The following is a 13,776-nucleotide window of genomic DNA, read 5'->3' as shown; positions in this document are numbered from 1 at the left end:
TTTTAAGAAAAGTATGCAAACTTACAGCTACACCAACAGGAAATTAGAACATCCATTAAGTATTTACATAGTGTTCAGGTACTTTATCAATACGGAAATTTTATTTTCTGCTTTTACTTCAAACACAGGAACAAGGCTTACAGAGGATAGAAATTTAAAAGCATTTTAAATGACAAAAACTGGAGCTGAATGATGAAGCAAAAAGTTCAGTAGCACTGCGGGCAGAAGGAGTTAATGGGGAACATTGCTTCAGGAAGGCCCAGGGCTTCTGGAAAAAGCAGTGATGTCAGAGCTTGGCTGAGGCCAAGTTTTGACCTCCACTATTAACTGTCAACCTCTCTGTGCTTACTAGGATTTTACTTGATATTTTTCTTCCATTTCATTACTAAAGCTGGTTTTTAGTTTCCTTTTTTTGTGCTTTATTTCAGGATTTTATATAAAACTTTCGTTAGCCCTATCTTACCTTGGAATCTTATTTATATATAAATCTTTAATAACAGTTTCAAGTTCTTCATAGGTTATTGGTTTATTCTTTTTTAAAAAAACTTCCTTTGAGTTAATTTCGGTAATTTTTATTATGCAATTGTAATTTGGTAGCTTATACAAGACTAGTGATTTTCAAAGTGTAGTCCAAGATATTTTTTAGGGGATTGCGAGGTCAAAATGATTTTCATAATAGAACTAAGATGCAATTTGCCTTTTTCATTCTCATTCTCTTCTGGGTATATAGAGTTTTCCAGAAAGTAAATGATGTGTAATGACATCATTATTCTGACAACTAACAGAAAATGTGCTTGTATATTCTTGTGTTTTAAGTATTCCCAGTTTTAATTTTTAATATGGTAACATATTGATAGATATGAAAGAAACATAAACAAAACCACTTTGGGTTCTTTGATAAATTTTAAGTGTTTAAAGGAGTCCTGAGACAAAAAGTTTGAGCATTACAGTTCTATCTAGATATTGTCCATTAAAAAAAAATACAAAGTTTTTGATATTGTAGGTAGGAAATATTTTTTATTAATGTTAGTCTTTTCTCTCTCTCCCTTTTCTTCTCCCTCTGCCCCTCTATATATCTAAATCTCTTTCCTAATAGTCCTATTTGTATTTTGTTCCCTTTTAAAAATGAGATATGCCAGAAGTCTGTCCATTTGATTGGTTATACTTTTTGAAGAACCATAGCCATGACTGTGACCCTATTCTGAATTATTTAGTATTTAGCTTTTTGTTCTATCTTTTCTAAAAATCTGAAGCTTAAGTTTTATTCATTGAAGTTCATTAGGTTTTATTTGTTAGAGTTCATTAAGTTTTATTCCTTATTGTTCAACATAAAAGCAGTTAAAGCTACGTTTAAGGGCAAAAATACTTGGTCTAAAAATTTGAAACAAGCCAAGCTAATGTTCATGTGCTACTGCAAGAAAAACATTTTTATAGATATGCAACATTTTATAGATCCACTTGCTTTTCCTTGAAAACTTACCTGAAGACATGCTACAGTCAATCAAAAAATTGTTCACAATTAAAATTTCAATAGCAAAGAAGTGGTATTATAAAAGCAAAGTGATATTATTCATTGAAACTATCTAAACAGAGATTTAGTCAGTAAAATTGATATAAATAAGTATATTTACCCAGCCCTTGACTTCCTGATGGTATTTATCTATTTCTTTCATTCATTAAAAACAATTTACTGTGTAAATAGACTTAAGGTACAATTTTTTCCCTTTAAATTTTGTTAGATCATGTATATTAGTATCCTATTGTACCATAACAAATTATCACAGACTTAGTTATTTAAAACAACGCAAATGTATTGTCTTATACTTTTAGAGGTTGGAAGTCTGAAATTAATTTCACCAGACTAAAAAGTCTCAGCAGGGCTGGCTCCTTTGGGAAGCTCCAGAAGAGAATTTGTTTTCTTTCCTTTTCCAGCTTTTAGAGGACACTGACATTTTGTCTCCTGGTCTCTTCTTCCACCTTCACAGCCAGCACCATAGCATCGTCTCTCCTCTCTGACCTTGGCGTCCTTCATTTCATCTCTATCTGATTTGGATCTTCCTGCCTCTGTCTTATAAGGACTCTTTTGATTACACATGGGGCTCACCTGGATAATCTAGGATCATCTCCTCATCTCAAAATCCTTAATTGATCATGTCTGCAAATCCCTTTGACCATGTAAGACAGCATATTCACAGATTCTGGGGATTAGGATGTAGACGTTTTATGGGGAGGGTATTGTTCAGCCTCCCACACTGTGTTTCTTTTATTCTGGTACTTAGTGTTCCAGAGGAAGAACTGAAGTCATAATTATTTTTATTTTACTAAATCTATAGTTATTTTTTAAACATTTAAAAAATTTCCTTCTATCTTCGTTTTCAAAATCTTTGAAAGAATACAATAGTGGTAAATTTCACTGGTAGGTTGAATTATTGACCCCAATTCTTTCTCCCTTTCGGTATTCAAACTCTTTGCCATAGAACTTTGCAGTCCCTGACACCCATGGGGAGCGTACTTCCCAGCCTATCTTTGGTCTTGGCCTGCTGGCTTGCTCTCCAGCCTCATTTCATGACTCCTCTCTTCCCTAGTCCAGCCACAGGCACCAGACCTTCATATAAAACATTCCCTTAGCCTTGAAAGTTACTTCCCTCATTCTTGGACTTGGGTAAGTTCTCTTCATCCTCCCTGTCACTTTGTCAGGGAAGCCTTCCCTGATTCCTGGACAAAGTTTTACTGCTTAGCAGCCATTCCCTGTTGTTCAGTCTCATTAAGCCAGTTGCTAAGACAAAAGACTCATGTTCAACTGTTCTTGGAATAATCTATTTGACAAATATTTACTGTGCACCTACTAATTAATGTCTTTGAGAGTGCTCTCAATTCAAGAAAAATATCTCAACCTCAAAAAAAGCACCTGTTGACTGAGGTGGTAGGACCTGCTCAAGCAGCTTGGCAGGTGCAGCTCACATCTGTTTTCAGCCACCCAAACATATACCCACACATATTTGGAGGATATGCCTATAGTTCCTTCTTAGAGGCTGATATTGAAGCTCACAGAAGTGATTTCAAAGTAATTTAATGACTTTCTCTGTGCTCTGCTTTCATTTTAATATATTGCTGCTTCTTCTCTCTCTCTAGATAGATAGATAGAAGTAGATATAGATATAGATATATAAACAACTTTTGGGAGTCAGGCTTAATTTACTTTAGAGTTTGTGGACTCTGAGGACTGCTGAAGATATGCCTGGCTAGACAGCCTTGACAGGAGACAGGGCTTGTTAGCAACACAGACAACTCGGATGATCTTAAGGCATCTGACACATGAATAAAATCAAGATACCTTCTCCACCATTTGTACAGAATTTTGCCTTCAGAAAACACATTTGGCTCTGAAAGCCCCCCTGGGAACACTTTGCAGTATACCGGGACTGACTGATGAGCCCAGGAGCCGGTGCTCCTCGGTGAAAGCTGAATATGTTGCTCTGCACCTCATTTCCCAGCCTGCCAGGCAGAATGCGATGGCCTGGATGACAGCTGACACCACGGGATAGCCGTGAGATTTCATTTACTTGTGAAACGAGGTCACAGAACTGCTCGGTTTGGCTATAAGAGGCAGTGTTTTAAACTATCTTGTGGAAAAGGAAGAATTCTTCAAACTGTTACAGAATTCTGCTTTCAGACCTCTAAGTTCTAATTATGCACTCTCTGTGACCTTGAGTTCAGCAGTGTGTCACTTGCTTTGACTGACACTAAGGACATAGAGCGTCCGTCTGTAGACCACCCCTCTTCTCCAGTCCTGGTAAAGAGGAGAGTGGAGATGGCTTCTTTGATAGTTCAATCTCTGGAGAAATATGCTTCCTAGGATGGTAACATCCTCCCATCATCCCTCCTTTGTGTTCCTGTTCATTGAGGCATATCTCTTCCCTCTTATCAAGATGTGTCAGGAGATTCAACATGTTTATATGGCCTCTTGATTGCTGATCTTTCTGGAAATCTCTCTCCTTTTGTAACACTGGATCAACTACTTCTTACTTAGCATATAGTCTGGTCCCACACATCATAAGGAGCTTGTGATTTTTGGTGTCTTAAGCTGACATCTTTCTTGGCCTCAAGACATGCTGCAGCAATAGCCTTCTTTCTCAAAAGGAACACAACTCTAAGCTGAAGCTCCATGAGGAGAGGCACTGTCTATTTTGCTCAATGCTGTATCCTTAGCAACCCATATATTTCTTCAACTGTGGTAAGTCTTCAGTAATGAATGAGTGAATAGTCTCCTTGGAAACCTCCTAAAAACTTAGATCTACTCCTGCTTTCTGCCCATCTCTCTCAATGTTTCATCTCAAGTGAAGTGGAAATGGAAAGAATGGGTCTTGTGCAAGTGCTAAACAAGTCCTTTCATTGTGTTTTCTGGCATCTTCATGAAACTACACTTGGTTCTGAAAGTGCTCTGGCATCAATTATTTTGACATTGTGATTTCTTAGCTTTGCCCAACTTCTGTTCCTTAGGTCTGTATTTTATAAAACATTTAGTTTTTGATTATTAGAATAATCCCAAATTTATTAGGATAATTTTGGTTATTGAATTAAATTAAACAAAAATGTGGGAATTTGTTGGTTTATGTAACCAATGGGTATAGCTGGACTCAGGGACAACTGGAATCAGGATTCAAATATTGTCAAGATTCCCTTTATGTGCTTATGGTCTCTGCTTCTCTCTGGGGGAAGCTTCATCTGCTCTGCTTCTATTGCAGAGCAACTTTCTTCCTATTGTGTTGATGATGGCTGCCAACAGCTTTCAAGTGTCATCTCAGAATCTCTATTCCAAAACTCAGTATGAAAAATCACAGGAAGAGACTTAGGTTGGCCTGGCTTGGATCACATGATCCCCCATGGACCTACCTATGGCCAGAGAACTAGAGTATTAGGATCAGAAATCTCTTTTAGTGAAAGAAGAAAGTGATGTCTCTCTTAAATCAATATAATTTCCAGAAAAGAGTGGCCTATTACTCAGTGTCTGAGTAGACTAAGAGAAAATAGTGATTATTTCCTAAAGTACTTATGAAAGCCAAGTTTGTGCTAAGTTATATCATCCTTTACATCATTGAACATAGCTATAATAGTTATTCTTGTTTGCTAATTCTAACATCTGGGTCATCTTGGAGTGAGTCTCTGTTGATTATCTTTTCTCTTGAAAATGGGTCACGTTTTGCTATTTTTCATTTGTCTAGTAATTTTGGATTGTATCCTATACCTTGTGAACATTATATTAGAGTCTCTGGATTCTGTTGTATTCTTTTGAAGAATGTTGATTTTATTGTTTTAGTAGGCAATTAAGTGGATGGGGCTAAAACTGCAAACTTTGTATTTTAGGCAGCAACTCTGACATTAGCTTAGTTCTTTCATCTTTTGTTTGACTATCTTATATGTGCATGCTTCAGGGATCAACCAGAGATTTGGGCAGCAATTACAAACAAAATTTGAGATTCTCCTTTTCTAGCTCTCACCTTTCCGGGATTCCCCCACTTGCTTTCCAGTGGCTGTGATTATCCCAAACTCGCTCCTCAAGTTCTTTAGGCCAGAAAGACTGTGGCTTTGCTATCAGAGTTTTTGATGTCCTTCATCTAAAGAGGATATATGTTAGTCTACATTTAAGTTGTACTCCCAATCAGATCAGTTGATCTTGAAAAACTTTGAATGTGTTCCCTTTGCACTTATAAAAAGAGGTGCTTTTTCCCAAGAATGGTGGAAAGTTGTAGCCGACAACTGTGTTATCTTAGGCTAGTCACGTAGTTTGTCTGAGATGTGATTTCCTCATTTGGAACATAAAGTATCTGCCTCAAATTTCTTTAACACTAATGTGTCTACAAGTTCTAAAGTTCTGTGATTTTCATGGTGAGATGACTTGGAGAAATATGAAGAGCTCTCCCTTCTCTTCATTCCCTTTTTTTTAAATGGCTATATTCAGATTCGATTGGTGTACAATAGAACGCATAGATTTAAATTGAACAAGTTAATGTGCTTTGATTCGTGCGTACCCCTGGGAAACCATTACCACGATCAAGATAGTAAACGTATCCGTCACTTCCAGAATTAACTTGTGCTCCTCCTCCTCCCCCCTACCTCCTTCTCTCTAGCCAGGTAACCACTAATCTGCTTTTAGTCTCTATAAATTAATATGTAGTTGTATCTCCTCATGATTTCCATTTGTATTACCCCAATGGCTAATGATATTGAGTATCTTTTCATGAATTTATTTACCATTCCTATATCTTCTTTGGTGAAGTGTCTCTCAAATGTTTTGCCTACATTTTTATCAGATTTTTTGTTTTCTTATTATTTCATTTTCAGAGGTTTTTAATATATTCTGGATACAAGTCCTGCATCAGATATATGCTTTGTAATTATTTTCTGCCATTTTGTATCTTATCTTTTCATTCTCTTAACAGTGTCTTTTAAAGAGCAGAAGTTATGTGCAGCTTGAATTTCTGACCCATATAAATACAAGATACCATGAAATGGTGATGGTTTTAAGTCACTAAGTTTTAAGGTAGTTTATTACATAGCAGTACATTATCAGAACATTCACCATACAATCTTTAATCTTAAATCACCAAGGAATGAAGAAAGGAGGGAGCAGTAATGGAGTCAGACAGCAGATACAGTGATGAAATCTGCTTTTTGCTTCACCCAGTGGCTCTGTTTTCACTCCTTTAGGAAACTGGATCGCTCCTTGAATTTTGTAGTTTCAGCTCTTGAAAAAAGAGAAGGAAACTTAAGTTTCTTCTCTTCAGAAACGAGGTTACCCTCTCTTCTAAGTCACCTATTTTGGAAAATAGAACCTGGTAACAAGGCAGATCTTTGAGACGCCTCTGAAGTTAGTGGGTGTAGGGCAAGGACCAGTGGGGAGGCATGATCTCCAGCATAAAGAATTTGAAGTAGTCCAGGTTTTCCTCTAGTCCTCCTGGAGATTCATCCTCTCATAGAGTCCTCTCCCTTTTCTGCTGGGACCTTATGCTATCTCCATCCTTTTATCTGATAAAATGTATTCTTTTTTTTTCCTAAAGATTTGCACCTGAGCTGACATCTGTTGCCAATCTTCTTTTTTTCTCCCTTTTTTCTTTTCTTCTTCTTCTCCCCAAAGCCCCCCAGTACATAGTTGTATATTCTAGTTGTAGGTCCTTCTGGCTCTGCTATGTGGGATGCCTCCTCAGCGTGGCCTGATGAGCGGTGCTAGGTCTGCGCCCAGGATCCGAAACGGTGAAACCCTGGGCCACTGAAGTGGAGTGCGTGAACTTAACCACTTAGCCACAGGGCCAGCCCCTGATAAAACTTATTCTTAAGATAGAATCTGTTATCAGTCATGTATCTGTTATGGTGGCCTTATTTTGCTTTTATTCCACCTCTTATCCTGTGCAATTCATTCATTCATTCACTTATTCATTTATCTTTTTAATCACTTACCCTACAGGTATTATCAAAACTTCTGCATGCCTAGTGCCGAGGACACGATGGGGAACCAGTTTTAGTGCCTGCTCTCAGGGAGCTTGCAGAGAGTGATGCCATTGCCTCTCTGGCGAGCAGTGGGTATTGGGGTGGACCCAAGAGTTCTGCCTGTGATAACCTTTTATCTATCTGCACTATACATAGGTCCCACCGTAAAATATTTTCAATGAACATATGCCATTTCCTGTAAGAGCGTGTGAGTCTGAGGGCTGCAGAGGTTCTTCCAGTTCAGAGCAGATATCTCAGGTGACCTCTGCAGAAAATTACATCTTGTTCTTCGACAGAGGGAAGTGGGGGAGGAAGTGTTAACCTTCTATATGAACAATATTCTCAGACTGCAGTTGATGGACAGTTACTTTTCTCAGGGGACGTGCCTTTGGCACCTCAAGATGATAGGTTTGGAAATCCTGAAATATCTGCCTCCTTTTCTGAATGTGAAATGTGAAGGGGAATATTTTGACATGATTTCTCGTACTAAATGGTACCCGAACATTTGCAGACACAATGTAATTAGAGTCTCACTTGATACTTACAGGGTAAGGTTTGTCAAGAACTAGGGCAAGTCAATGTGGAAAAAATCAATAAGATATGAGTGAAAAGGATAGTGAACTAAGTTGGTAGCCAAGTTCCTTTTGCTTCTAAACTCGGAATGAAACACCACAAAAGACAAGGGAGATATCTAGGCAAAAATGGAGGTATCTAGAACAAAAGTCCAAATAGTTTCTGTTTGAAGTTGCAAAGCCACACATAACGGCAAGAACAATTCTCAAAATCCAAGCAGACTGTTAGCAGTGGAAGGTCAGATTCTCCCTCTCTTAACTGAAATAGGCTTGTGTTAATGCTACGTGTTTTTGTTTGCAGTTGTTTTTAAAAATAATTTTGGGCTCAATAAAGGAAGTGCAATAGCTATAACAGTTGAATTAATTGAAGAATGTGAAATGTCTTAGATTATGTAAGAGTGAAATTAAAATCACTTTGGGGCATTTTTTATTCTAAAAGTGATACATATTCATTGTTGTAAATCTTGAAAATACAGACAAGCAAAGATTGCCTCTCAACTATTAATATTTTGTCATATAGCTTTTAGTCTTTTCTTTATTTGTTTTTATGCATTTGTCTTAATTATATAAGGAATATAAAATTAAAATTCAAGTTATAAAATATAATAGAAACATATAATATAAAAGGAGAAAGTGCTTCTTCACCCAGATAGTCACTGGTAAGAGTCCATTGTCAAGCTCCGCTCTTTTTAATATGCATGTATATTTACCAAAAATGGGATTCTATTGTACATTCTGCTTTATGACCTACTATTTGTCTAATCATATATCAATTATATATAATATTCTTTTACATGATCATTTCATATTTTTTATGGATGAATTTAGTGATTTAATTACTCAATTCTTTATTAATATTTAGGTTGTTATAATGTTATCTATCATCCTGATAGATAGGTATTTGTATGTATCCGTAATTAGTTCCTTAGGATAAATTTCCAGAGGGGAGATATTGAATTAAATGTTTTCTGAACTTTTGAGGTTTCTCTTCAGATTAAAAGAAATTATCCTCTAGGGGAGTTTTACAAATTTGGATTTCTAACAGCAGAGTATGAAAAAGCCTCTTTTCTTTATTGTTGTCAATGGTGGGTATTATACTTTTAATCTTCTCCAATCTGATTGTAAGAATATCTTATTATTGTAATTTATATTTCTTTGATTTCTAGTAGGATAAGAGTGTGCCACTTTCCAGCATAAAGGAAATGGTAAAGTGAATGATTTTATTATTGTACTCAGGGCTGAGCTGAGTACCTTGGATCAAAGTGGGAAAAGAGGGAACGTTGCTGTTTACCACTAGGTCAGATGAAGTGGGATGTGTGGCAGTAAGCAACTCAGAGATTCCATACTAACAGCTTGAGTGCATGTTTTTTTCCCATAAGAAGTGACAGCAGCATGAGATGTGCTGGGAGCAAGGACTAAAGCAATGGAAGCCATTGTGGGGCCATGTTTTATTCCTTTGGGAGTTTCTTGGCTTTGGGCTCTCTGGTGTCTCTACAACTTGAAAGTGGGACAACCTCTTTGAATGCTCTCTTCTTTCTGTGGCAGTTGTTGACACCAACCCAGTTTTGAGTGCCAGTCCATGTACTTGAATTTCATTTTGAACAACTATCCTCTCTCCTCTGCCTAACTCAGTAGTTCTCAACTCTGGACTGCGTGTTAGACCCACCTGTGGAGCTTTCATAATTCATACTTCTCTCCCTTCTACATCCCCTCAGACCAATTAAATTAGAATCTCTGGGCAATGGGACTTGGGCATGGTGGTATTTTATTAAAAGCTCCAGATATGACACAAGTGTGCGTCCAGGGTAGAAAACAACTGGGCTAATTTGTTTCTACCCTGCAGTTATGACAGGAATCAACTCTCTTCATAGCTTCCCTCTCTTCGTATACATATGTCTTTTCCTTAGCCAGCTCCAAGTTGGATTTTATTGTGAAGAATCAGAACAATATAGGTGAATAATATACAGCTTTACTACACAGGCCCATGTAATTGTGATAAATATCACAAGGGTCTTTTCTTGTTTGATCAGCAATCTCTCCTTCAAGAGACAGTTCAGCATGTTATATGCATATAATCAATTTCAAACGTGTATTAGCACCAGCAAATAAATCATTCCCTTAGCTTCAAGAATGTGGGTCTAGAGGTTTAGTTAGGGGACTAGGAATGGCAATCAGTGTTCTGAGGCAGCCTATGAGCCTGGAGAAACTGTCCTGTCCAGAGCTATGGCCTGACCTCTGGCAACCAGACCACAGTTCCAAGTCTATCTCCTCTGTTTCGTTCTGACGCTTCGGCTACAGAAGTCACCAGTCACACTGGCTAACCTGACCCATGGCTCCCACGATGGCTTTTCTTCAATCTGTCTGTCCAGGTTGGCTCTGATGCAAGACTTTATAGTTTCCTTCTAGTCTCTCAATATTAGTCCAAAGTGTTTATCTTTCCCCCATGGTTCTGAGGAACACAGGAAAGAATAGCTCCAAGCCAAACAGGGCAGCCTGCTCCCCTGGCAACAATAGTCTCCTTTTTCTATGGTCTTCTCCAGTTCCCTCTTTGGAAAGCTTCCCCATTCTCTAGAACAGTGGGCAAGAGACAAAAGTGTATATTTGATATGCAAAGGCTATGTTTGGTATTCAAATAGTGCTATCCCAGCAGAAAAGTTCTTGTCAGCACTTTCAAATCCATGAACCCTTCTATTTCAGTACTAGTGGCCCTGCTCCCGCTTGCTGCTGGGGGAAATGGAAATGCAGTGTAAAGAAAATGAGATCGTGGCCAAAGACCCACGGCACACAGGAGACTTTAGCAGATCACATTTTTCTGAGCTTTAATATCCTCATCTGTAAAGTCCATAATAACACCAGCCCTGCCAGTCGCACAGGGTTGTTTCAAACAAGGTGACGTGTGGGAATATATGATTTGAGAACCGTGAAGGCATAAACACTTCTTTATTGGTGCTTAATTTATAAATAATAAAATATACAGATAAAATTCATTGTGCTTTTGACAAACACATACACCTGTGCAACCAACATTCAATGCAAGATACAAAAGCTTACCGTCACTGTAGAAAGATCCCTCTTTTGGAAAAAAAAAACACACACACACACACACACAATAATTCTTTCTCTTTTCTTTTCCAGGGAAAGATTCTCCCTGAGCTAACATCTGTTGCCAATCTTCCTCTTCTTTTTTTCCTCCCCAAAGCCCCAGTGCATGGTTGTATATCCTAGTTGTAAATCCTTCTAGTTCTATGTGAGCCACTGGCACAGCATGGCAACTGACAGATGGGTGGTGTGATTCCACAACCAGGAAGCAAACCCCAGCCACCAAAACGGTGAGAGTGCCAAACTTTAACCACTAGGTCATCAGGGCTGGCCCAAAAGATCCCTCTGCTCTTTTATGATTAATCCACACCACACCTCCCATTTCCACTCAGGAAACCGCTATTCTGAGTGCTGTAACCATAGATTCATTTTCCTTGTCCCTGAATGTCAGGTCAACATGATCATACAGTATGTGTTTTTGTATTTGGCTCCTTTCTCCACAATAATGTCAGTGAGATACATCTATGTTTTGCATATCATTCCTTTTTATTGCTGAGGCATATTTCATGGCATAAATATACCACATTTTGCTTATCCATACTCCTATTAATGAATATTTGGGTTACTTCCAGTTTTAGCTATTATGAATAAAACCACTGTGAAGATTCTTGGGTGTGTTGCTTTGCGGATAAACACTTCCATTTCTCTCGGATATGTACTCAAAGTGCAATTGCTAGATCATAGAGTAGGTACATTTTACCTTTATAAGAAACTGCTGAACTGCTTTTCAAGGTGGTTTCATGAGAGTTCCAGATGCTCCACATCCTTGTGAATCTTTTCAACTTCTTTAATTTCAGCCATTCTAGTGGATTTTGGCATGGTTTTAATAGCATTTCCCTAATGACTAATGTACTGATCGTCTTTTCATGTGCTTATAGGTCACTTGTATATATTCTTTGATGAAGTGTCAAGTCTTTCGCCTATTTAAAAATTAGGTTATCACTGGAGTGTCGAATCTCTTTGTTTCCATTTTTACAGTCAAAAATCCTTCTAATTATATTAGTTTGTTTTCCTAGCAAACACAATTGAGGACAAATTTAAGAATGGAATTCTAAATTTAAGAACCAATGTCTTCAAACTTTAAGGCTAATATAAGTCACCTGGATATCCTGTTAAAATGACATTGTGATTCAGTAGGGCTGGGGTATGGCCCAGGATTCTGAATTTCAAACAAGGTACTGCAAGATGTCAATACTTCCAGTCCAGTTACCACCTTTGAGTAGCAAAGTAATAAATGCTTCTTTGATGATGGAGCCCAGGCACTACTGGAAGGTCATTTTATATAGGTACATCTGTATTTATGGTAGATTGCTGTTCTCATGGAATCACAGCCCTAGAAGGCCAAAAATGAACGAGGTTTCAGAAATAAGATTAAAGTTGTAGATGCTAGTATATTGATTTCACTAATGGCCCAATTCTTCAACCTCATTTATTCAAACCATTTGCCATGTAGCTTTGTTTTGTCCTTTCACTTTGATTCTCTATGAGCCATGTGACCTGATTTGTCCAATGGGATATTCACAGATTTGACAAAGCAGAGGCCTGAAGTGTGCTTGTGCATTTGGGTTTGCCCTTGCTTGTTTATATTCACCAGTTTAGCCTCCTGAAGAATGCAAGAGACACACGATTCCGTCCTCTGCCGCCCCAGTCAACACTGGAAGAACTGCCCCACCCAGCCCCACACAAATTGTTAACTTGCAAATTCTTAAGCTAAATAAATACGTTTTGTTTTAAGCCAGTGAGTGTTTAGGGTAATTTGTTACAGAGAATTATTGGGGTTATAGACAATGAATGATCTTCTTTGGATGGAGGGAGGAGCTACTGAAGGGAGGCACAAGGGTACTAAAAAAACCCTCATCCAATTCTTCCTTCATCCTCTCCTCCCGCTAAAACTCTAGAGTCTTTATTTCCCCTTCCACGTGCTGCTTTAGTCTGCCTAACCTTGGTTGCTAAAACTTCACCTAGAGTCAGTCAGAAAAAAATGGGTTTAAATCTTAGTTCTGGGTATTATTACCTGTGGATCATTGAACTTTTCTGGGTTTCAATGTCCTCAATAGTCCTACCTATGGCATGGGGTTATTATGAGAAGTGAACTGAGAAAATATAAGTAATGCAATTCACATGGTGCCTGATGCACAGTAAATGCTCGATAAATGGGAGGCTCTAAGGAAACACTGACCACAACAATCACAGTTTTAGTTAAAAAAGGGTTGTGTTAATTATACCTCTGTATAGAAAATGCTCAGTACTTGGTAATTAACTTAGAAGGCAAATGTAGTATATTTATTAAATACTGTTAAGAACTAGGATTTTGCTAGATATCAAGAAAGAAGATAAACAAAGACGCTGAATGAATGTATAATCGAATATTTCTATTTTTACCTTTCTGAGATTCAAGGAAAAAATAGACATAGGCTATTATAATGTATTACTCAATATAATGTATTTTTTAAAAATAACTGAAGCACAAATATAGGACAATAGAGATTGCTGTCAATTCATGGCAATTTTGGCATATTTAATCTGGCTTTGTTTCTGGTATTTAATTGTCCAATAAGCCATCTTAGTTTGTGCTGAATTTGCTTTACAGAAAGATGTTATAATTATTTTTATTTTTACC

This window comes from Equus caballus, chromosome 17 (assembly GCF_041296265.1).
Source record: "Equus caballus isolate H_3958 breed thoroughbred chromosome 17, TB-T2T, whole genome shotgun sequence".
Taxonomy (NCBI): Eukaryota; Metazoa; Chordata; class Mammalia; order Perissodactyla; family Equidae; genus Equus; species Equus caballus.
Note: the sequence above shows the minus strand (reverse complement) of the source record.